This window comes from Coregonus lavaretus (genome assembly GCF_964263955.1).
Source record: "Coregonus lavaretus genome assembly, chromosome: 22".
NCBI classification, from domain to species: Eukaryota; Metazoa; Chordata; class Actinopteri; order Salmoniformes; family Salmonidae; genus Coregonus; species Coregonus lavaretus.
In genome coordinates this window covers 8,949,000-8,973,746 of record NC_140009.1, presented here as the reverse complement: position 1 = coordinate 8,973,746, position 24,747 = coordinate 8,949,000, and the positions used below count along the sequence as shown (strand labels likewise).

The window sequence follows — 24,747 nt, the reverse complement described above, 5'->3', positions numbered from 1 at the left end:
TGGCTAAAGATGTGAGTGCTACGGGGAGATTGTCATTTAGACAGGTTACCTTAGTGTTCTTGGGCACAGGGACTATGGGCTCACTTCACTCCAGCAAGCTCAAGATCACCAACTCCATCTCTGTAACTCACAAACTTCACACTAAAGTGACTGGCTCTCCTCTGGCACTGGTTTCATGGTGATCCACCTGTGGAGAGCTGCCAGGCATCGGTGTCTGCTACTGCCACCGGGGGACTATGATAGTCAGCTAATGAGAGAGGGCACCTCTGCAAGTAGAGTCTGTATGGGTGCCAGCCAGAATATTAGGAGAATAAGGTTGGCAGGCTGAGCACTGCAAAGTGACTCATCTCCATTACATATTGAGGTTGGTATTCAAGACGCAATGGAGCGGATGAGGGTTTCAGTCACGTCCGTTTAATCAAACCCCCCACTTTGGAAAGTGTCAGTGGATTTAAGAGACTAGGACCTCCGCTTCAAAAGAGAGAAATGCTTGGGAAAATGGAGACACTGGCTTTGTTAGGAGATTAGTTAATTACATTTGACATTTTAGTCATTTAGCAGACGCTCATATCCAGAGTGACTTACAGTTTTTTTTTTTTTTCATACTGGCCCCCTGTGGGAATCGAACCCACAACCCTGGCGTTGCAAGTGCCATGCTCTACCAACTGAGCTACACAGGGCCTAATTCCTGGCAAAACGGTAAAGAGAGGGAGAGTAGCCTGGCTAGGGCACTGACACCAAGCAGCCAGGTCAGGCCACAGGAGAGGTAATAAGGCTATGCAAACACCAAGCTAAAACCCCTGACAGAATATTCATTATGAGCTGCTGGGCTGGGTAACGAGCGTTTGATGTTCTCTCCTTCCTTTGCGTTGCTTTGTATTCCCCACCCTCTCTACCTGAGTAACTGTGCTTACTGACACACAGCCATAAGGACTTGTTCCTCCTTGGTAATACTCAGCCAAGTTTGTGATTTGGGGAAAAAAATATCTAAATATAGAAATCAAATTACCATGCTCAGCCTTGATTACAGGTGGATTTATTTGGCGCTTTTCAGCTATTACTTTTTTATTTCACCTTTATTTTAGCAGGGAGTCCCATAGAGACCAATATCTATTTTTACAAAGGTTCCCTGCATATAGGCCTTCACAATTTACAAATAAAATATAGAGTGCGTCCTCTGTTCTGTGAGACAACACTCGCTCAAACCAGTCTTGTTTGGGTAGCCTAATTGGTAATGCCACAGCGCAGATCTTTACCAGGCACCTCTGCTCGGGCTGTGACGGTCATGGAATTTTGTATGACGGTAATTGGCCAGCCAAATGACCACGGTCTCCATGATAACCCTTTGAATAGCAACAACAAAAAACATTTACACTCACATATTCTCCTTTTCTGACCGCATGTGCTGCCATAGAAATAAAAGGGATAGAACGGGAGTCCCCATTCAAGTCTATGATGGCATAATGGGTGAACTGTCGGCTGTTACGAGTGTAGCCATAGGAGCAAAGCAGGAAGTAGAAGCACGAAGTGTACCCATCAATATGTGCTGTGATTTGTTGATTCAACTCAACTGACATTACAAATACTACATTCCATTGCATGAGCCACATCAGCTAACATAATTTGAATTAACATTCGACATTACCATGGAAATTATTGCATCACAATACCAGGCAGCAATTGCGAGTGTAACCATGAGTTTACCAGTCAAATTGCCGTGTTAGAGGTTCCAATCCTTAATTGGAGACTGAAAAGATTTGGCATGGGTCCTCAGATCCTCAAAAAATTATACAGCTGCACCATCGAGAGCATCCTGACTGGTTGCATCACCGCCTGGTATGGCAACTGCTTGGCCTCCGACCGCAAGGCACTACAGAGGGTAGTGCGTACGGTCCAGTACATCACTGGGGCCAAGCTTCCTGCCATCCAGGACCTCTATACCAGGCGGTGTCAGAGGAAGGCCCTCAAAATTGTCAAAGACTCCAGCCACTCTAGTCATAGACTGTTCTCTCTGCTACCGCACGGCAAGCGGTACCGGAGTGCCAAGTCTAGGTCCAAAAGACTTCTCAACAGCTTCTACCCCCAAGCCATAAGACTCCTGAACAGCTAATCATGGCTACCCGGACTATTTGCACTGCCCCACCCCATCTTTTTACGCTGCTGCTACTCTTAATTATTTATGCATAGTCACTTTAACTCTACCCACATGTACATATTACTTCAACTAGCCGGTGCCCCCGCACATTGACTCTGCACCGGTACCCCCCTGTATATATAGCCTCCCTACTGTTATTATATTTTACTTCTGCTCTTTTTTTCCCTCAACACTTTTTTGTTGTTTTATTCTACTTTTTTTATTAAAAATAAATGCACTGTTGGTTAAGGGCTGTAAGTAAGCATTTCACTGTAATGTCTGCACCTGTTGTATTCGGCGCATGTGGCCAATAAAATTTGATTTGATTTGAATCCCATTCTATTCATCGACTGCTACAACACCTTGAACGTTTCAGCAAGGGGCAACAAAGTTTCATCACGTTGCTAAGAGTCCATGTTATCGCAGAAACGGACTCAACCGCACAAATGCCTGGCCGTCCCGTCTTTATAGTCAACTGTTCGTTCAAAAAATAAATAAAAAATGGTTTTGACGGTTATTTTACTTTCATGACGGTCTACATCACAGGTGTCCAACTCATTCCACGGAGGGCCGAGTGTCTGCAGGTTCACTCCTCCCTTGTCCTTCTTAACCCTAATTGCTCCTGTAAGTCGCTCTGGATAAGAGCGTCTGCTAAATGACTAAAATGTCAAATGTACTTGATTGATGAATTAAGGTCACTAATCAGTAAAGAACTCCCCTCACCTGGTTGTCTAGGGCTTAACTGAAAGGAAAAAACTAAACTAAACAGACAATAGGCCCTCCACTGAATGAGTGACACCCTGGTATACATCCATAACCGTTGGTTATACGGTTATAGTGCCAGCCCTAGCTGCTGCTGATAGATCTGCTTCCTGGGGATCCTCAGCAGGCTTGTGGGGAGCAATGTGATACGTCTGATTGTATGACAAGCTCTGACACTGGGGGGTTAAAGGGGGAGAGGAGATTTTCAGTTGGCCTAATAAAGCAGAAATATCAGGCTACTGTTGTGACAGGCTGGGCTACCTCCCCACAAACAGCGTCCTCTCCCCAGGCCCAACAGCTGGAGCCCAGGACAACACAGGACTACTGGGGAGATCAACCATAAATTGATGGTAGAGGGGTGACAAGTTCTGACATGATGTTTTCAATGTCCTAATAGATATGTGGAGGTCTTCGAAAACTTCTAGCATTTTTAATACGGCAGCTAGCCCCCATCCACACAGTAGCTGATGCACAATCATAAAAGATATTGGAACTGTGAAGGATGACATCGATTGTCAACCTCAACTGTGTAACGTACAATTCTACGTGGTCCCTGAGTGTAATATAGATGTTGTTTCCTGTCATTACATTACTTAATGATAATTATCTAAATTACAGCCATCAACCAACCCCCAAGCAGTTATTAACAGGACAAAAACATCTAATAAACCAAAACCACATTAATGAAATCGGGCCCAGAGGATACATACAGTACTGGTGCCTTCTTCCACTCCCCTCCAGCTCAAAGCAGAGCTTGGCAAACACCTCCCCAGGGACAGCAACATAAATAGAACCAAGGATGGAGTGACGGAAGAAGGGCAGCCAATGGAATGAAAAGAGACCATGCATTAGTCTTTTGAGGTGGTCTTTGTTTTAGCAAATCTGAGTGGAGATTTGGACTGGGTCCAGTCTCTGCTGCTGCTCCCACATATGTCCACTAAACCAGTATGTTTAATATGCGTTTGTTTATTTTCTAAACCCGGCCTCTCCTCTGTACTCTGCCCATCCACCGACCCGCACCCTGGCCGTGCAGCAGCTGTTGCATGTAAACACACAAAAACAGAAACCTGGAAAATCCAGCGCAAGTACAGTAGAAGGCTTTGCTTGTTTCAGTAGCCCTGAGGGGGGAGGGGAGGCATCATCTCTTGCCATTGCCAACTAAGCTCACCTGTCTTGGGGAGAGCATAAGTTCCACAGACTTTATAGCCATATCCAAGCATTAAGGTACATTATAAAAAGAACATAAAACTGTCCCTTTTCCATATTGATTAACACAGTTTAAAGACTACATAAATCCAAGGGCCGCAGATTACATACAGGGACGAAGCACAATTCAACCATCAATGTTAGTCTGCGTGTCTCTGGCTGTCTCTGTCTGAACAGAACGCCATCATTTGTGTCTAGGTTTACTGTAGGGTTGCAGAGGCCATCTGGACTTCTAAACAGCTGTCACTAATCTCATGGCTTTGCTGGCATTTGTTTGTGTTTTTAATCTCTGAATTTGGGGAATCTAGGTTAGCAGCACGAATACACAATCCAAAGGACACTTTACTGGGGGGATCAAATGCCATTGCTGTGTTTAAAGGGCATTGTTCTTCTGCCAAGGACTTGCTCCTCTCTAACCAGACATTGACAGGTTTTTATTATTTGTTATTTCACCTTTATTTAACCAGGTAAGCCAGTTGAGAACAAGTTCTCATTTACAACTGCGACCTGGCCAAGATAAAGCAAAGCAGTGCGATAAAAAACAACAACAGAGTTACATATGGGGTAAACAAAACATAAAGTCAAAAATACAACAGAAAAAAAAAAATATATATATACAGTGTGTGCAAATGAAGCAAGTTATGGAGGTAAGGCAATAAATAGGCTATAGTGCAAAATAATTACAATTAGTATTAACACTGGAATGATAGATGTGCAAGAGATGATGTGCAAATAGAGATACTGGGGGACAAATGAGCAAAATAAATAACAATATAGGGATGAGGTAGTTGGGTGGGCTAATTTCAGATGGGCTGTGTACAGGTGCAGTGATCGGTAAGGTGCTCTGACAACTGATGCTTAAAGTCAGTTCATCTCCCTAAATCCCTTGCCCTGTGTTCTGATTCTTAATGTGAAATCATTCAAGTGAATAGGTTAACAGTATCACACTAACTATACATACACACCCAAGATAGCTAGAACCAACGGTCAGGGGTGACTAGTTAGCATCTCAAGTCCTGGCTCGCTAACGTTAGCTAGGATTGCACCAAAGACATGGTACTCTTCCAACCACTCTCTGCTGGTTCAATGGTCGTTAGCTAGCAAAATTAAACAGTAAGGTTTAGCTACTAAACCATTAAAACGTGTGAAAATGTTATCAAAGCAAATTATTATAACGGTTACGCTAGGCTTCAGATAGCTATCTTAAATCAATTAACGTTAAACTAGCTAGCTACAATTAGTTACTACCGTTAGCGAGCTAGTAACGTTAGCTAGCCAAGAACAACGCACTTCACCAAACCTTTGCTTTGGCTAAGAAAATCAGCAACTGCCATACAAATGTAACATTAGCAATTACTAATTTCTTAGCTACACACTCTTTATATCAGAGAATGTACCTTTTGCACCATGTTACTCACCCGTTGATTTTTGATATAACAGTGGAAATTGCAGTCAGGCTGAATGTCTCGTAACGCTCCGAACCGCTCGATGCCAACTGAAACCAGCACCACGCTGATATGACACGTTAAAGGCGGACCCTTCAATGCGTAAATGGGGGCCAGCTCGAATCAACTTCCATTCTCGACTCGTGAGGTTGACCAGAGTGAGTGATAGGAGGTATACTGTGACTTCTTTCAGCTGTGTTTCTTTGTATCTGAATCAGTCTATAATAAAATGTATCTAAAAATGAACACCGGTATTGAACCTTGCTACTTTCCCTAGACTGATTCTGGGCAATGTAAGATCGTGAATTTGCATATCATATGCTTGCTCGTCTAGTCTGAATTATAATGTTCCAAGAGTAACACAAAGTACAGACAATAGGTAATTTAGATAAATAAAATGTTTATTTTCTTGCATGTAAATCTGAAATAATTATTTCTTAAACAAAAATAGCACAATTCCAGTGTTGGATCCTGGGTAAAGCTAAATCTCAGTCCTCTCATATGACAAAATCGAATAAATAAAAAAACACATACATTGATAAGTCTGACGCTGCATGCCAACATACAGCTGAAATAAAAAAATATTATTAACCATTGAAACAAACAGTAAGGGAAAACAAATAATTCTGAAATGGGTTAAAAGAAAGTCAGACGCAAAGATAAAGAAAATGCACAATAGAAAGAAACCAAAGTAATATTCCTGAAATGGTATAAGGAAACGCAGAGGTCTGCGCTTTAATTCCAATATAAAAATCTGGGTGGCACTGCCATATGGGACTCCAGTGCCTTCTGACTCCACACTGTGGGGTCATATGCTGGGCTGGCTCCATCTGCTATCCAAATAAAGTGACCCTTATTTTTTATGATCTTAAAACACATCATTATTAAGCAATTCTTTTAAATGCATTTCATTGAAACACTAATAAAAAAAATCTGCATTTGAAACTTGCAAACAAATGCATCTAATCCTATGTGCTTACATTGAACAAACATTGATCATGTTAAACAAATGTTAATAGAACAGTAGAAAAAAAAGCCTATTGGCTTACATTTCAACCTTGTTTTAACCTTTCAGCAAAGCCATCCAATCAAAAAGCACAGTTGGATATAGATTCTTTTTGTTAGCAAAAACAAAAGTATTAACCATGTTTTACATTTAATTGCAAGAACTACATTATTAGGAGGGGTTAACTTACAATCAAAAACCTAAGTGCTGAACATGGTTGTGTTCTGTTCTTATTTTTCTTGCATTTCAGAAAAGTAGTCCTATCCATCCTGCATCATTGTGGCAGGAATGCAGGATGCCAGACATTTCAGATTGTTGATTCTTGAATCATCAGCAGTAGCAGTCTCAGTCAGGAATCCCCTGTTAACGTCTCTGTCCCTGTAACCCACACAAAGGGTTGGGGACTGTAGGTTACTTTCAAAAATGTAATCCGTTACAGTTAACCAAACTCATTAACAATCTGATTACTTTCAGTTACTTTTGGAATGCTTTCCCCTTAACAGACAGAAGACAAAAAGGATCCATCAAACGCATTTGGTGTGTCATCATAGTGCTCTGATTGGTGGTCATCATTTGGTGTGTCATCATAGTGGTGTCTGATTGGTGGTCATCATTTGGTGTGTCATCATAGTGGTGATGTGGTCAGACTTGCTCAGTTGGAACAAACTTAAACGTGGGCCTTTTTTAAATGCTGAATTGAATGTCATTAAGAAAACTTAAAGGTGTGATAATGTATTTTTCCCGTAAACATATTTTCTGAATTTAAAAGTAAAGTAGTTTTTGAAAAGTATCTGTAACCTGATTACAATAGTTTTGCTGGTATAATAACTGATTAATGACATTTTTTTTGTAATCGGATTACATGTGTTACTCCCCTACCCTGCCCACACATAATTTGTACTGTAGCCTTGCTTGCTACGCCCTGCTCCAGCCAGGTCTCTGTGGTGAAGTGCTGAACTCAGTGGCGCACTCATGTGTTGGAGAAGCAGAGGGACATCTGCTGCACAGTGTCCAGGTCTGTGACCATCTGTCTGATGCAGTGTTTGAGCTGAGGCAACCGGGTCAACGGGTCAGGAGGTTCCAGTTCCCCTGTGTAGTCCAGCCTACTCTCAAACACTGCAGAGGGATAGGAGGAGGTGGAGCAGGTGAAGGAGGAGGAGGAGTAGCAGGAGAAGGAGGCGCAGGGGAAGCAGGAGCAGGAGGAGGAGCAGCAGGAGGAGGAGGAGAAGGAGGAGGAGGAGCAGAAGGAGGCGCAGGGGAAGCAGGAGCAGGAGCAGGGGAAGCAGGAGCAGGAGCAGGAGGAGGAGCAGGAGGAAAAGGAGGAGCAGGAGAAGGAGCAGGAGGGGCAGGAGGAACTGGAGAAGGAGAAGGAGAAGCAGGAGGATCAGGAGCAGGAGGAGAGACAGAAAGAGCAAGGAAGACATGGCAAGAATAAATAAGAGTTCCATAAAACTTACATCCATGTAAAAATCCTTCGACTGGATCATTTAAATGTATCTCTATAATGAATCATCTCTGTGCCACATAGGGTCTGATGACAGTGGTATGGAACAGACAGTGGTATGGGAGGCAGGTAGCCTAGCTGTTAAGAGTGTTGGGTCTGATGACAGTGGTATGGGAGGCAGGTAGCCTAGCTGTTAAGAGTGTTGGGTCTGATGACAGTGGTATGGGAGGCAGGTAGCCTAGCTGTTAAGAGTGTTGGGTCTGATGACAGTGGTATGGGAGGCAGGTAGCCTAGCTGTTAAGAGTGTTGGGTCTGATGACAGTGGTATGGGAGGCAGGTAGCCTAGGGGTTAAGAGTGTTGGGTCTGATGACAGTGGTATGGGAGGCAGGTAGCCTAGCTGTTAAGAGTGTTGGGTCTGATGACAGTGGTATGGGAGGCAGGTAGCCTAGCGGTTAAGAGTGTTGGGTCTGATGACAGTGGTATGGGAGGCAGGTAGCCTAGCGGTTAAGAGTGTTGGGTCTGATGACAGTGGTATGGGAGGCAGGTAGCCTAGCTGTTAAGAGTGTTGGGTCTGATGACAGTGGTATGGGAGGCAGGTAGCCTAGCGGTTAAGAGTGTTGGGTCTGATGACAGTGGTATGGGAGGCAGGTAGCCTAGCGGTTAAGAGTGTTGGGTCTGATGACAGTGGTATGGGAGGCAGGTAGCCTAGCTGTTAAGAGTGTTGGGTCTGATGACAGTGGTATGGGAGGCAGGTAGCCTAGCGTTTCAGAGCGTTGGGCCAGTAACCGAAAGGTTGCTGGTTCGAATCCAAGAGCTAACTAAGTGAAAAATCTGTTGATGTGCCTTTGAGCAAGGAACTTAACCCTAATTACTCCTGTAAGTCGCTCTGGATAAGAGAGTATAGGTCTCACCATCCAGCTCCTTCTCGATGAGGTCCATCCTGTGCGTGACTTGGTTCTGCATGGCCTCAATGTGATCCAACAGGTTGATCTGCCACTGCTGCGGCAGCACACTGTCTTTGTCTGGGTCTGGCTTTATGTCTGTGCTGGGCTCCGCCTCTTCAGTCTCTACCTCCCTCCCCACATACTGCATCTTATACAGGTCCACACCCTGGAAACAGAACAACATGGCTTCTTATACAGGTCCACACCCTGGAAACAGAACAACATGGCTTCTTATACAGGTCCACACCCTGGAAACAGAACAACATGGCTTCTTATACAGGTCCACACCCTGGAAACAGAACAACATGGCTTCTTATACAGGTCCACACCCTGGAAACAGAACACAACATGGCATCTAAGTCACATCGAAAATTATTTGTCATAAATCCAGCTATTTCAGTTTTCAGCTAGTGTCTATTCACCACAATTTACACCAATTCTAATGCATATAGTGGATATGATGAATGGTATATCACTACTGACACACAATCATCTTCCAGAAGGAGTACGGACCTTGTCTGGTTGTAAGGCAGTGGGGTGAATCTTGGCCCGGTCCTGCAGCAGGGAGCTGGGGTAGAGCTTGGCTCTGTCTGGGTGCAATTGGCCACCGTAGCGCTGCTCGAGCTCCAGCAGGTCCTCTGTGCTCCTCAGGCTGTCCTCCAGCTCAGAGCCTCCCTGTGTCTCCACCACCAGCCTCTGCTCCAGCTCCAGCAGGTCCTCTGTGCTCCTCAGGCTGTCCTCCAGCTCAGAGCCTCCCCGTGTCTCCACCACCAGCCTCTGCTCCGCCGCTGGGTAGTACGCCCACGGCTTCTGGTAGCAGTGCTCACTGCTGATGTAGGAAGCTTTCGAGTCCTGGAAGGTCTTCTGAACCCTGTTGGGCTGCTCAGAGGGGGTGGAGACTGAGGTCGCACTCAGCGCATCACCCACCTCCTCTCTGCCGTTGGCTGCAGGTGAAGGGGCCCTGCTGGTCTACATACTACAGCTCCTACCCAGCTCCTCATCCTGCTTCCAGGGCTGGCGCCACAGCTCCTACCCAGCTCCTCCTCCTGCTTCCAGGGCTGGCGCCACAGCTCCTACCCAGCTCCTCCTCCTGCTTCCAGGGCTGGCGCCACAGCTCCTACCCAGCTCCTCCTCCTGCTTCCAGGGCTGGCGCCACAGCTCCTACCCAGCTCCTCCTCCTGCTTCCAGGGCTGGCGCCACAGCTCCTACCCAGCTCCTCCTCCTGCTTCCAGGGCTGGCGCCACAGCTCCTACCCAGCTCCTCCTCCTGCTTCCAGGGCTGGCGCCACAGCTCCTACCCAGCTCCTCCTCCTGCTTCCAGGGCTGGCGCCACAGCTCCTACCCAGCTCCTCCTCCTGCTTCCAGGGCTGGCGCCACAGCCCCTACCCAGCTCCTCCTCCTGCTTCCAGGGCTGGCGCCACAGCTCCTACCCAGCTCCTCCTCCTGCTTCCAGGGCTGGCGCCACAGCTCCTACCCAGCTCCTCCTCCTGCTTCCAGGGCTGGCGCCACAGCTCCTACCCAGCTCCTCCTCCTGCTTCCAGGGCTGGCGCCACAGCTCCTACCCAGCTCCTCCTCCTGCTTCCAGGGCTGGCGCCACAGCTCCTACCCAGCTCCTCCTCCTGCTTCCAGGGCTGGCGCCACAGCTCCTACCCAGCTCCTCCTCCTGCTTCCAGGGCTGGCGCCACAGCTCCTACCCAGCTCCTCCTCCTGCTTCCAGGGCTGGCGCCACAGCTCCTACCCAGCTCCTCCTCCTGCTTCCAGGGCTGGCGCCACAGCTCCTACCCAGCTCCTCCTCCTGCTTCCAGGGCTGGCGCCACAGCTTCAGATCAGAGTGTGTCTGCTTCCTGTAGAGAATGACAGAGAGAGGGGTGAGGGCGAATTCACATTCACTGAAGATAGACCATCCAAGAACCAGTCACACCCCAAATTGTGGAACATTACGTTTTTAGGAAGTATTTGCAGTAACTTTGGTAGTACTCACCGGAGGATGCTCATCTTAAGCTGCAGGCCGTTGAGCACATCAAAGACGTGATGCACGTCGCCCAGGAGCTGGTGAGTGGCTGTTATCTTCTTCCTGTTCTGGTGGGAGTAGTTCTCATCCAGGCAAGACAGGCCATACATGTGACCACTGCTCAGCCAATCCCTGTCGTACCAGTAGCGCTGGCTCGGTCTCTGGGCTGAGAGAACAGATAGTATACAGGTTTATACCCTGGTAAAGAACAGAAACCCATGGGAGATCTCATATATATGTTAGTGTTCACACTATCCTCACCTGGTGGATTTCTGCAGATGTAGCAGCTATAGATGGCAGGCACGTTGTGCTCAAAGAGGCCCATGCAGGTGCTATGCTGCCGTATACAGACACTCATCGCACTAGGAGAGAGCACAGGACATGGTCACGTCACATATCATTGTAAAAAATTAAGTCATTCTGTATTCAATGGCTTACAAACTTGAAAAATGAAAAAGCAACAGAACAGTGTGTTAAAAGGTTCTACAGTGCCTAACATCATTCTTGGTGAGCCTCACCTGAATCATATGAATTCATTCTGCTCTTCCACCTCACAGATGCACCGCACTACGTCAGAGCCCTCGGTCACCATGGATACATTCTGTTCCGACACGGGAGTGGTAACATGCAGCTCCGCCTCCATGTCCTCATCACTCCACTCAGTGCTGACTGTGGACCAATCACTCTCATCTATTCAGAGAGGCGAGGGGAACACAATGTTTAGTTGAAATCGACACAATTCTGTTTTTGAGCAGGCAAAAACTCGACCAAAAACACATGCCAAGTATTTGCAGATTGACATATTACAAGATGTTTACATTTGCTGATTATTACAGACCACACCAATGCCCTAAAACATGGAAGATACCATTACAAGCCTGACTGGAGAGGAAGGAGAATGACTGACAGCTAACCTGAATTAAGCAAAAGCCAAAAAAGGAGGAGCATTGAGAAGAGGAAGACGATGTAAGGTCTTGGTACCCACCATCCTCTTGCACCTGGTCTGTGATGTGTTCTGGGCTTGAGTCGTAAGATAACTTGTGTTTGTGCGAGATGGGGAATTTGGATGCCAAATTAGGATTGGACTGAGGAGTGTTGAATAAGGAGATGCCCATGTTCTCCTCAGTATTTGTATTCTCTGGGGGGGGGGGGGGGGAGCACATGCAGGTTTGAGAATGGTATCAGAACATTCAAAGCTATGAAAATGTATGCACTCACTACTGTAAGTCACTCTGGATAAGAGCATCTGCTAAATGACAAAAAAAAGCAAATGTGGAATAACGAAGAATCTGGAACATTAACTGAGCATTACATTCAAAATAGTTTTTCCTTGTTCGAATTTGGGCTGCCTTCTAAATGCATACGAATAGACTTTGGCAAATAAACTGTCAGGTTCCATTGAAGATGTGTTGTCAACTGATAAAGGCAGACAGAGATGCAGAGCTACAGACACTCATTCTGTCAATAAACAACATCTTACCTGACTTGGACCTCTTCTTCTGTTTATCGAGGAGGTAGTTTCTTTCTGTCTTCTCTTTCTGTCTTCTCTTTCTGTCTTCTCGTTCATCTTTTCCCCTGGATTAAGTAAAGCAAAGCAGCAACATACACTGAGTGTACAAAACATTAGGAACACCTTCATATTGGGTTGCACCCCCCTCCTTTTGCCTTCAGAACAGCCTCAATTCGTCGGCGCATGGGCTGTACAAGATGTCAAAAGCGTTCCACAGGGATGCTGGCCCATGTTGACCCCAATGCTTCCCACAGTTGTGTTAAGTCGACTGGATGTCCTTTGGGTGGTGGACTATTCTTGATACAGACTTTTTCAGCCCTACCAATCTAAAGAACCTGCTGTCGCCTGTTATAAAATGTTTATAAAGTCAGTTTTGTTTTTAAATGAAGTTGAATTTAAGCAACAGCCACTAGTCTCTTGTATGCACAGGTCCAATAATATCCACTTCACTTTCACGTGCATATCACGTGTGGCAGCTGTAATCAGCCCTCACTCACCTGCTTCTCTCTGTCCGCTCTTCGTGCGTCTATTCCTCCGTCAGTTAGTTTTATATAGAATTTAGCCAAGATGGAGAGCGGGGATGCAGACCCAGACCCTGATGAGTCTTCTGTTGTTAGATTTGTACATTTGTTACATTGGAGCAGCGCGTAAAGCCAGCAATGTTGATAGACTGTATCATTTCATCGCCTGTTATAACCAAGAGCACGGACCAGTCTGAGTAGACATTGCAGGTTCACGGTCATGCAGCCTCAGTGTCAGAGAGGGAACATTGAGCACCGCTTCGCGACAGGCATGGTTTGCTTTACAGCAAAGAAAACGGCTCGTCTCTAGCTTAAAAACGGTTTAAAAAAACTATGAGCCATATTACCAGAGATTACTTTTCTTCTTTCTATTGGGATACACATTTTATATAATTTCACAAACCATGTCACGGGCCATTTTAAACTAATCCCGGGTCGCTAATTATTGGTTTGATAACAAACAACATAGTTCAGTCATGTTACCTAGCTAGCTAACCACCTGGTAACTGGACAGTAGGTTTAGGCACATCTGATTGGCCCAGGAAGAAAGGAAAAGGGTCTGCTACTCTTGAGATGTGCTTCAAAAGTAGGATTCATGTAGGCCTAATGGAAGACTAAACTAGATCAAACATCTCTCTCTTTCTGCTGCTCCTTACATTCTGTTTGGTGCCTAACGTTTTCAAAGTTGGGAGCAGTGTGTGTGTGTGTGTGTGTGTGTGTGTGTGTGTGTGTGTGTGTTTGTGGGAGAGAGAGAGTGGTGTGTGTGTTTATGAGAGTGAGGGAGAGAGAGAGAGAGAGTGTGTGAGGAAGCGGGGAGTGTGTCTGTGTTAACTGAAGAGTAAAGATGGTTTCATGCAGTGTTTTCCCCTTACTGACACAAGGACATGCAGGTCATTATGCATTTATATTCCTTACTCCCATTCCTCCTGTCAAAGCACAGGTAGGCCTTTGCAAATATGAGCAAAACAGCCATTCTATACAGTATTATATTATACACTGAACAGTGTGAAGTTAAATTCAATGTGTTGTTTTGAGTAGAAGTGTGAATTTCAGTGACAGGTTTCTGGAGAACGTTTAGAAAACTTGTACAAGCGTCTGGGGGACGGGGCGAACAGGATGCTATGCCACTGATTTTTTCACACTGTGGTATCGCGATACTACTCAGTATCGTGATACTTGGCCTGGTTTCGTATCGTTTCTAAAAAGTTAGTTCTTGACATAAACCGGTACGCCTTGCACCTAGTACCATACCCCGTTCAAAGGCACTTCAATATTTTGTCTTGTCCATTCACCCTCAATGCCACACATACACAATCCATGTCTCAATTGTTTCAAGGCTTAAAAATACTTATTTAACCTGTCTCTTCCCCTTCATCTACACTGATTGAAGTGTATTTATCAAGTGACATCAATAAAGGATCATAGCTTCACCTGGTCAGTCTATGTCATGGAAAGAGCAGGTGTTCTTAATGTTTTGTATACTCAGTGTAAAAAGGACTTCAAGACCCAAGTTGATATTCTCAGTCAAGAACGATGGTGAAATGTGTGTAAAATGTCCCTCACCTGTTTCACTGGCGCCCCATTCTCTTTCATCATGGGATCCGCTGTTGGTATGCTGGTTCTCCTTCCTTCTCTCACTCAGTGATCTCCGACGATGACGGTTAACTCCTTTGGCAGCCTGTCTGTCATCCAGGGGTGAGTCTATAGTACAGTGGAGCAGTGCACAGAAGAGGAGATTTAGTTCAAATTTGATTGATTTATTGTCCATGCATGGATATTCAGCACAGGCTGTCCAGTTAATAATGTAACAGTGAGGTTTGGTGTAGCTCAGGTTTGTTGATCCATGGGGCAGAGTGCTACTACTCACGTATAGAGCCTGACATGGTGCGTCTCCTCCTGGGCGTCTCCTGGGAGCCAGCCTGCTTCTCTGATGCCCGGGTCTGCATGCTGCGGACAGAGGCGTGCTCGCTGTCTGCATGGTAGTACTTGACATGGTAGTGCAGGAGAGAGGCCTTCCGGAAGGACTTCAGACAGCCAGGAGCCTTGCACTTGAAGGGGTTGTGGTCCAGTTCAATGGAGAGGATTGGGGGCGGCTGATTTTTGATGACTCGATACACTAAGATAGAGATACAAGGAACAACATGTCATTAAATTGAACTGTGTGTGTGTGTGTGTGTGTGTGTGTGTGTGCGCGCGCTCACATGGCTCTCTGCTGTACTTGTGGGTGGTAGGCAGGTGGACTTGGCGTTTCAGTATTGCTTCTGTATAGAGATATACAAAAGATCAACTGTAGCTTTTTTGGCACAGAGGTGACAGATTCCAGAAGAAGTGTTATCTCACATCTCAATGTAACATCAGGACTCAGTATTCAAATAGATCCAGATGATAGGACAGCTCATGAAGTCTCCTGAAAACCTGGAGATTTAAGAAAACTCTTATTGTCTTTGATTTATGAGCATCTCCATCTCATTTACCCATCTCTGATTGGGCTTCGATGCTGGCCTCTGTGCTTGTCTGGTCTGGGGTTAATGCTTGGGACGCTGTGACGGAATCTGAATCAACCTGCTTCTGAGACTGGGATCGGTTGCTTCTGTCTGGAGAAGGAAAGGCAGAGAGGAGGGGGAGAAGGGAAGGCAGAGGAGGAGGAGGAGGAGAAGGGAAGGCAGAGGAGGAGGAGGAGGAGAAGGGAAGGCAGAGGAGGAGGAGGAGGAGAAGGGAAGGCAGAGGAGGAGGAGGAGGGAAGGCAGAGGAGGAGGGGGAGGAGGAGGAGAAGGGAAGGCAGAGGAGGAGGAGGAGGGAAGGCAGAGGAGGAGGAGGAGGAGGAGGAGGGAAGGCAGAGGAGGAGGAGGAGGGAAGGCAGAGGAGGAGGAGGAGGAGGAGGAGGGAAGGCAGAGGAGGAGGAGAAGGGAAGGCAGAGGAGGAGGAGGAGGAGGAGAAGGGAAGGCAGAGGAGGAGGAGGAGGAGGAGGAAGAGAAGGGAAGGCAGAGGAGAAGGAGAAGGGAAGGCAGAGGAGGAGGAGGAGGAGGAGGAGGAGGAGAAGGGAAGGCAGAGGAGGAGGAGAAGGAGAAGGGAAGGCAGAGAGGAGGAGGAGGGGGGAAGGCATAGAGGAGGAGGAGGAGGGAAGGCAGAGGAGGAGAAGGAGAAAGGGAAGGCAGAGGAGGAGGAGAAGGGAAGGCAGAGAGGAGGAGGAGGAGGAGGAGAAGGGAAGGCAGAGAAGGAGAAGGGAAAGCAGAGGAGGAGGAGAAGAAGGGAAGGCAGAGAGGAGGAGGAGAATGGAAGGCAGAGAGGAGGAGGAGGAGGAGGGAAGGCAGAGAGGAGGAGGAGGAGGGAAGGCATAGAGGAGGAGGAGGAGGGAAGGCAGAGGAGGAGGGAAGGCAGCAGAGGAGGGAAAGCAGAGAGGAGTAGGAGGAGGAGGGGAAGGCAGAGGAGGAGGAGGAGGGAAGGCAGAGGAGGAGGAGTTATAAACAAAGAAAAAACAGAGCTTTCAATGTCATTAACAGTCAGCAAGCCCCCCCACCCCAGACATTATACCCCCCCATTGGACATGTATCATTGTTACAGTTGTAAATATGTATATACACTGCTCAAAAAAATAAAGGGAACACTTAAACAGCACAATGTAACTCCAAGTCAATCACACTTCTGTGAAATCAAACTGTCCACTTAGGAAGCAACACTGATTGACAATAAATTTCACATGCTGTTGTGCAAATGGAATAGACAACAGGTGGAAATTATAGGCAATTAGCAAGACACCCCCAATAAAGGAGTGGTTCTGCAGGTGGTGACCACAGACCACTTCTCAGTGTTTTGGTCACTTTTGAATGCTGGCGGTGCTTTCACTCTAGTGGTAGGTCTACAACCCACACAAGTGGCTCAGGTAGTGCAGCTCATCCAGGATGGCACATCAATGCGAGCTGTGGCAAGAAGGTTTGCTGTGTCTGTCAGCGTAGTGTCCAGAGCATGGAGGCGCTACCAGGAGACAGGCCAGTACATCAGGAGACGTGGAGGAGGCCGTAGGAGGGCAACAACCCAGCAGCAGGACTGCTACCTCCGCCTTTGTGCAAGGAGGAGCAGGAGGAGCACTGCCAGAGCCCTGCAAAATGACCTCCAGCAGGCCACAAATGTGCATGTGTCTGCTCAAACGGTCAGAAACAGACTCCATGAGGGTGGTATGAGGGCCCGACGTCCACAGGTGGGGGTTGTGCTTACAGCCCAACACCGTGCAGGACGTTTGGCATTTGCCAGAGAACACCAAGATTGGCAAATTCACCACTCGCGCTCTGTGCTCTTCACAGATGAAAGCAGGTTCACACTGAGCACATGTGACAGAGTCTGGAGACGCCGTGGAGAACGTTCTGCTGCCTGCAACATCCTCCAGCATGACCGGTTTGGCTGTGGGTCAGTCATGGTGTGGGGTGGCATTTCTTTGGGGGGCCGCACAGCCCTCCATGTGCTCGCCAGAGGTTGCCTGACTGTCATTAGGTACCGAGATGAGATCCTCAGATCCCTTGTGAGACCATATGCTGGTGCGGTTGGCCCTGGGTTCCTCCTAATGCAAGACAATGCTAGACCTCATGTGGCTGGAGTGTGTCAGCAGTTCCTGCAAGAGGAAGGCATTGATGCTATGGACTGGCCTGCCCGTTCCCCAGACCTGAATTCTATTGAGCACATCTGGGACATCGCTCCATCCACCAACGCCACGTTGCACCACAGACTGTCCAGGAGTTGGCGGATGCTTTAGTCCAGCTCTGGGAGGAGATCCCTCAAGAGACCATCCGCCACCTCATCAGGAGCATGCCCAGGCGTTGTAGGGAGGTCATACAGGCACGTGGAGGCCACACACACTACTGAGCCTCATTTTGACTTGTTTTAAGGACATTACATCAAAGTTGGATCAGCCTGTAGTGTGGTTTTCCACTTTAATTTTGAAGGTGACTCCAAATCCAGACCTCCATGGCTTGATAAATTTGATTACCATTGATAATTTTTGTGTAATTTTGTTGTCAGCACATTCAACTATGTAAAGAAAAAAGTATTTCATAAGATTATTTCATTCATTCAGATCTATGATGTGTTGTTTAAGTGTTCCCTTTATTTTTTTGAGCAGTGTATATATATTGTTCCATTCACTTCTCTTTGACCTGCACTGTCGGAGCTCGGAGCGTAAGAATGTCACTGTATCCTGCAAATACATCTGCGACCCTGTGCATGTGACTAATCAAACAAATATATCTACAGACCTTTGCGTGTGTCTGGCCTTTTCCTCTTTGGCGGTGGCATCTGTCCAAGAGACGCCCTCCTTTTCCTCAGTTCACGTTGACTTTCTGTAAACAAAAAGAAGCGAAGGTTCAGTGTGACAGACATTTTTCCCTTCGACTTCTTCCACTTAACTATCAAGCTACAGAACCTGTCCTAACATGCTCTAAGCCACGATTCAATTCACCAAGCCAAGCCAGAAGCCAAGCTTCCATCTTTTTCCCCCCCTGTTAGAACATGAGCACTGCCATGGGACACGTTCCATTTCAATCTGATGATTCTGCAGTTGCAGCTGTTTTCTATTGTTCCATTGTCAAAGCCTTACGCCTCGATCACATTGACAGCGTCATTGCGCAAAATGGTACGCAGCATCAAAAGTTCAACATTTACCTTCTGCTACCATTTCTGACAAGCAGTCTAGGCATACAGTTTGACGCATACGTTCGATAAATCCAACGTATGCGCCACACAGAACGCACTGCAACTGCCTCTGCAACGCAATGCTGCAAGGCAAACGCAGTGTTCCATTGGAAATGAATGTACTTCAGGTGTACCAAAATGCAATGACGCCATCGGTGTGATCGAGGCGTTACACTAACCTACATACCTTCAGAAGGTCGGTAGCGGTTCCTCCTGGGCACCTGGGAACTCTGTCCAGATACATCCTCTTTTTTCTCCTCCTGCTTTTGGTTCCTGCTCATCACACGCTCCCCACCTACATTCACATCATCCCTTTTAGTTTGGACAACCTGCCCATCTTCCCTTTTAGTTTGGACAACCTGCCCATCTTCCCTTTTAGTTTGGACAACCTGCCCATCTTCCCTTTCAGTTTGGACAACCTGCCCATCTTCCCTTTTAGTTTGGACAACCTGCCCATCATCCCTTTTAGTTTGGACAACCTGCCCATCTTCCCTTTTAGTTTGGACAACCTGCCCATCTTCCCTTTCAGTTTGGACAACCTGCCCATCTTCCCTTTTAGTTTGGACAACCTGCCCATCTTCCCTTTCAGTTTGGACAACCTGCCCATCTTCCTTGGCTTTTGGCTCTTCAGTCTGTTCCCCAACACCTTCCTGGCCTCGTTCTCCTGCCCCCGTCTCCCCCTCCTCGCCGTTCAGGTTCCCATTCTGTCCACTGGTCTCAACGTTGCCATTCAGCGTTTTCTCCTCTTCATCTTTCCTACTCTCTTCTTCCTCTCCTTCCCTCTCTATCCGGCCAGGTCTGAAGAGCCTTTTTTGGATTTGTCACTCTCGGCTTTCCCGTTCACCTTGGCTTCATCTTTCCCATTGCTCTGCTCAGTTTGAGTTATGTCTCTCTCCCTGGCCTTCACATTCTAATCACACAAGACACACATAAAACATTAAGGTAACCCGATCAATCATCTTCTCACACTACTGTGAACCAACAGACATATGGAGCTCTCACCTCTAGCTTATATGGCTTTACTTTGGTTGGCTTAACGGTCTTGACTACTCCATCGAAAAACTTCACAGTATAGGAAGCTAAAGAGAGAAAAAAAACAGACAAGGTCAGAATATTTATCCAATGTACAGGGATTTTTCTGCCATAGAAACCCTTGGGTGGGCCGAACAGTCCAAACTGTAAAGAAAATATATTTTTATTAAATTACATTTGTTTTTAATTTTCAGGATGGAAAAACGCTTTCAGTGTGAACTTAAATGACTAAACCCAAATATAAAGTATGTAGAAAAGATAATGGCGCTATATATTTTTTAATAATATAATCATTGAGAATTTACAATCACCAAAAGAAAAGCTAAACAGTGAGAGGAATTGAAAATTCCAAAAACAATTAATTGAACAGTATTGATTTTGTTATTAAGTTTGAGCAAAATAACACAGGATTAGCTATGGCAAAATGCATAGAATTGCAGGAAATTATCTTTAAAACTGCAAAATGTTCTCTCAGCTACATGGCAGAATATGTAGAATCCCTGGAAATTAACTTTACAACTGCAAAATTTACTCTCAGCTCAATGGCAAAATGTGTGGAATTGCAGGAAATTAACTTTAAACCTACAAAAATGTATCTCAGCTCCATGGAGAAATTCTGAGAATTGCAGGAAATTGACTTTAAAATGCTATTAAAAAACCCACCAAGATGGGGGCCTCTAAAATTGTCTCTAATTCAGCCGCGCAGACCACACCCCTGCCACGCCCCTAGCCACGCCCACCACCTAAGCCTCTTTTTGATCCAGAAAACCCCCTGATGTAACTAGAATGGCATGCACTTATGATTGAACACAATTCATTCTGTCCAGTGGAAGTGTAGTACCCACCATCTCTTTTGACTTCCAGGACCTTAGCAGGATAGTAGCGACAGTCTACCCAACAGGCGAAGACTTTCTCATTCACCCGAAACACCTGCAAGGTAGAGGAAAGTTAATCACTGATAAACACCAATCTGAGATTCACTGTCATTGAGTTCAACAGGACTTTGAGGAGGTGTAATGATACGTTCTGTACGTGGTTGTTGTCGTCTAATCAGTTTAATCATAGGCCTTCTGCGTTTATGGCTGGATCTCGTCTAGGGTAACATTATGGTTGAGTTCCTGCCCGATTAGATGCACAGGCGTTGCACTGCATCAACCAATGGTTGCGTCATCGACTGTTCAGTCGGTCATCAGATTGCTATAACATATGATGTGGTTAGCTGAAGGTTAAACACTTATTCATGCGTTTTGAGATCTAGCAGGTGTCTGCAAAGTAGTCGGGCAGAAAGTCGACTGAGTGTGAGTTCTAGTCTCCGTCCCTCACCGGTGCGGGCCCGGGCCGGTTGTCGGGCCTGGGCCGGTTGTCCTGCAGACCCTCTCTCCTCAGCTGGGTCCGCTCCAGGGGTCTCAGGTAGGGGCTGGTCCAGCCAAACCACTCGTCATAGCGGTGGCTCCACTGACAGTAGTGGATCAGAACCTTCTGGTCCTCATATTCAATCTTCTCCATGTTGGCCTGTTACCTGAGCAGTGGAGAGAGAGAGAGCGATCACATGACAAGATATTCTAGTGGTAGATATGGGCAGGAACTGAACATTAGAAACCTAGGCCTGGTTTCCCAAAAGCATCTCAAGGCTAATAAGTTAATCGTTATAACCACATGATACTATGGTTCTAAGACGATCTTAACCTTAAGATGCTTTTGGGAAAGCGGGACCAGGTCTGTTAGACAGTTATCAGATTAAAAGAGTTGACACTGACCAGTTCTTCAGGCTGTCGCGAGCCTCCAGCTGTGCTCCCACCTTAAAATAGATCCCTCTTCTGTTGGGAGGAGTCTTGGTCATCATGGACACATTCAAGACCTACCTGTAGAACATCAAAAACAAGATCAGCTTTAAGTCAAATCTCCACATGAACAGGCCACTAAAACAGACCTGCGAGTCACTACAGGGGAGCTTGTTGTCTCACCAGCACACATCACATTGTATCATTTCAAGGAGAAATGAAAGCAGGGTGTAGCGTTAACAAGGCTAATTGAGAATACATAACTTCAACTGTGCGCGTTCTCCCTTTCCGAGTCCTACAGCAAACAACAACTCCATACAGAATATTAAATAGCAGCCTACCTGTTGGCTCTTGGTGTTGTAACCTGTCCTTCTCATTTAACTTTTACATCTGTCATTTTAATTCCATCTTCCATTGATTAGCCTAGATATCGCCTAATAGCTTGCCACACGGATGCTCTAGCTGTATGAGTGGGCGGATTCGATTATGCTGAGTCGCAGGGCACCGGTCTATGGTGCATGATGTAAATGGGCAAAAGCGGTGAGGGAGGGGGGCCCTTCTCAAATCGAACAGTGATCTGCGCAGGTCATGTTGTCAACAAGGCAGCATGGTGCATCGTCACAGAAGATACAACATTTACTCCACACACAGAAACACCTCCCCAGGTGGTGAGGGCAGGCAACAACACATCCGCCATGCTGGCCTTCAACACAGGGGCCCCTCAGGGGTGCATGCTTAGTCCCCTCCTGTACTCCCTGTTCACCCACGACTGCGTGACTGTGCACGACTCCAACACCATATTTGTCAAATCAGATCATGACTGAAATCAGATCACAACAAATCAGATCATTCTGCTCCTATAGGCAGAAACTCAAGCAGGAAGTACCCGTGCTAAGGTCTATTCAACACTGGTCTGACCAATCGGAATCCACGCTTCAAGATTGTTTTGATCATGCGGACTGGGATATGTTCCGGGTTGCCTCTGAGTATATAGTTGACGTATACACGGACACGGTGACTGAGTTCATCAGGAAGTTTATAGGAGTTGTTTCCACTGTGACTGAGTCTCCTGAGTGGCGCAGTGGTCTAAGGCACTGCATCGCAGTGCTAGCTGTGCCACTAGAGATCCTGGTTCGAATCCAGGCTCTGTCGTAGCCGGCCGCGACCGGGAGACCCATGGGGCGGCGCGCAATTGGCCCAGCGTCCAGGGTAGGGGAGGGAATGGCCGGCAGGGATGTAGCTCAGTTGATAGGGTTGTGGGTTCGATTCCCACAGGGGGTATGAAAAAAATTATGTATGCACTAACTGTATGTCGCTCTGGATAAGAGCGTCTGCTAAATGACTTAAAACCTACCCAAACCAAAAGCCGTGGATAGATGGCAGCATTCGCACAGCGTGAACCACCGCATTTAACCACGGCAAGGTGACTGGGAATATGGCAGAATACAAACAGTGTAGTTATTCCCTCCGTAAAGCAATCAAACAGGCAAAACGTCAGTACAGAGACAGTGTAGTTGCAATTCAACGGCTCAGACACGAGACATATCTGGCAGGGTCTACAGACAATCACGCATTTCAAAGGGGAAACCAGCCACGTTGAGGACACTGACGTCTTGCTCCCGGACAAGCTGAACGCCTTCTTCGCCCGCTTTGAGGATAAAACAGTGTCACCAACGCGGCCCGCTCCCAAGGACTGTGGGCTCTCGTTTTCCGTGGCCGATGTAAGACACTTAAGCGTGTTGACCCTCGCGAGGCTGCCGGCCCAGACGGCATTCCTAGCCGCGTCCTCAGAGCATGCGCAGACCAGCTGGCTGCAGTGTTTACGGACATATTCAATCTCTCTCTATCCCAGTCTGCTGCCCCCACTTGCTTCAAAGATGTCCACCATTGTTCCTGTACCCAAGAACGCAAAGGTAACTGAACTAAGGTAAATGACTATCGCCCCGTAGCACTCACCTCTGTCATCATGAAGTGCTTTGAGAGGCTAGTTAAGGATCATATCACATCACCTGCACCTTACCTGACACCCTAGACCCCTTACAATTTGCATACCGCTCCAAAAGATCCACAGACGATGCAATCGCCATCGCACTGCACACTGCCCTATCCCATCTGGACAAAAGGAATACCTATGTAAGAATGCTGTTCATTGACTATAGCTCAGCATTCAACACCATAGTACCCTCCAAGCTCATCATTAAGCTCGGGGCCCTGGGTCTGAACCCCGCCCTGTGCAACTGGGTCCTGGACTTCCTGACGGGCCGCTCCCAGGTGGTGAAGGTAGGAAACAACACCTCTACGCTGATCCTCAACACAGGGGCCCCACAAGGGTGCGTGCTCAGCCCCCTCCTGTACTCCCTGTTCACCCATGACTGCGTGGCCATGCACGCCTCCAATTCAATCATCAAGTTTGCAGGCAACACAACAGAGGGTAGTGCGTACGGCCCAGTACCTACATGTGCACATCTACCTCAATGACCTCGTACCCCTGCACATCGACTCGGTACTGGTACACCGTGTATATAGCCAACTTATCGTTACTCATTTTGTATTTATTCCTTCTGTTATTATCTTTCTATTATTTTTCTCTCTCCATTGTTGGGAAGGGAATGTCAGTAAGCATTTCACTCTTAGTCTACACCTGTTTATGAAGCAAGTGAACAAAATAAAATGTTAAAATTTTCTAACTACTTCATTGGCAGATAAAGCATTTTTTATCAAAAGCTATCACTTTTGGAAAACACAGAATCCTACTAAGTGCTTAATTACGTCACTTTTGTTTTGAGCCGACTTCGCTGTTGGATGGAGCGGGGCAGCTGGCTCCCGCCCGGGAGGCAGCCTGGTTTCAAATTGAATGCAATCCCTTTTCACCCAGTGCGAACTACACCTACCCGGGCGCCCTGGACAGATTAATTGAATCCCCTTACTGTAGCCTAGTGCCCATTTGAAGACTTGTGATTGGACGACAACATCTAGCTACATGCGCCACTCATGAAAAGCAAGCGCATCAGCAGCATAAATTATAATTTTCTCTCTTAGCAGGAAGCACAATGTAGACCATCTGCATTGTGAATTCATGTGGAATTTTATGATATCATAATTATGGCTAAACTCCGCCCTTTTCTACAATTTATCTTCTAAAATCTGATTTTTAACCTAACCTTAACCACACTGCTAACCTTATGCCTAACCCTGACCTTAAATTTAGACCAAAGGGGATTTTTCTTAGTCAATTTCGACTTTGTAGCTGTGGAATCTAGTGGAAACCCTGT

The 24,747-nt window shown here is 46.7% G+C and overlaps 1 protein-coding gene and 1 pseudogene across 2 annotated transcripts in view; both read right to left on the bottom strand.

Annotated features, from left to right (window-relative positions):
* The window catches only part of LOC311149490 (protein NDRG3-like), a gene marked incomplete at its 3' end in the record, with an annotated part of 63,478 nt that extends 59,752 nt beyond the window's left edge, over positions 1-3,726 (bottom strand). Inside the window, exon 1 of the mRNA XM_084186681.1 lies at positions 3,607-3,726. The remainder of the gene's footprint in view (positions 1-3,606) is intronic.
* Positions 3,727-5,927: 2,201 nt separating this feature from the next.
* Positions 5,928-21,524, bottom strand: LOC311149489 (PHD finger protein 20-like; annotated as a pseudogene). The gene is made up of 20 exons (XR_014615667.1): positions 21,452-21,524; positions 21,018-21,213; positions 20,540-20,624; positions 19,665-19,741; positions 18,850-19,572; positions 18,227-18,310; positions 15,458-15,577; positions 15,185-15,244; positions 14,851-15,099; positions 14,547-14,684; positions 13,173-13,176; positions 12,433-12,527; positions 11,938-12,090; positions 11,471-11,642; positions 11,214-11,314; positions 10,923-11,118; positions 10,633-10,785; positions 9,456-9,906; positions 8,910-9,108; positions 5,928-7,669 (listed from the first exon to the last, which is right to left on the bottom strand). The product of XR_014615667.1 is annotated as a PHD finger protein 20-like (transcript).
* Positions 21,525-24,747: the final 3,223 nt, after the last annotated feature.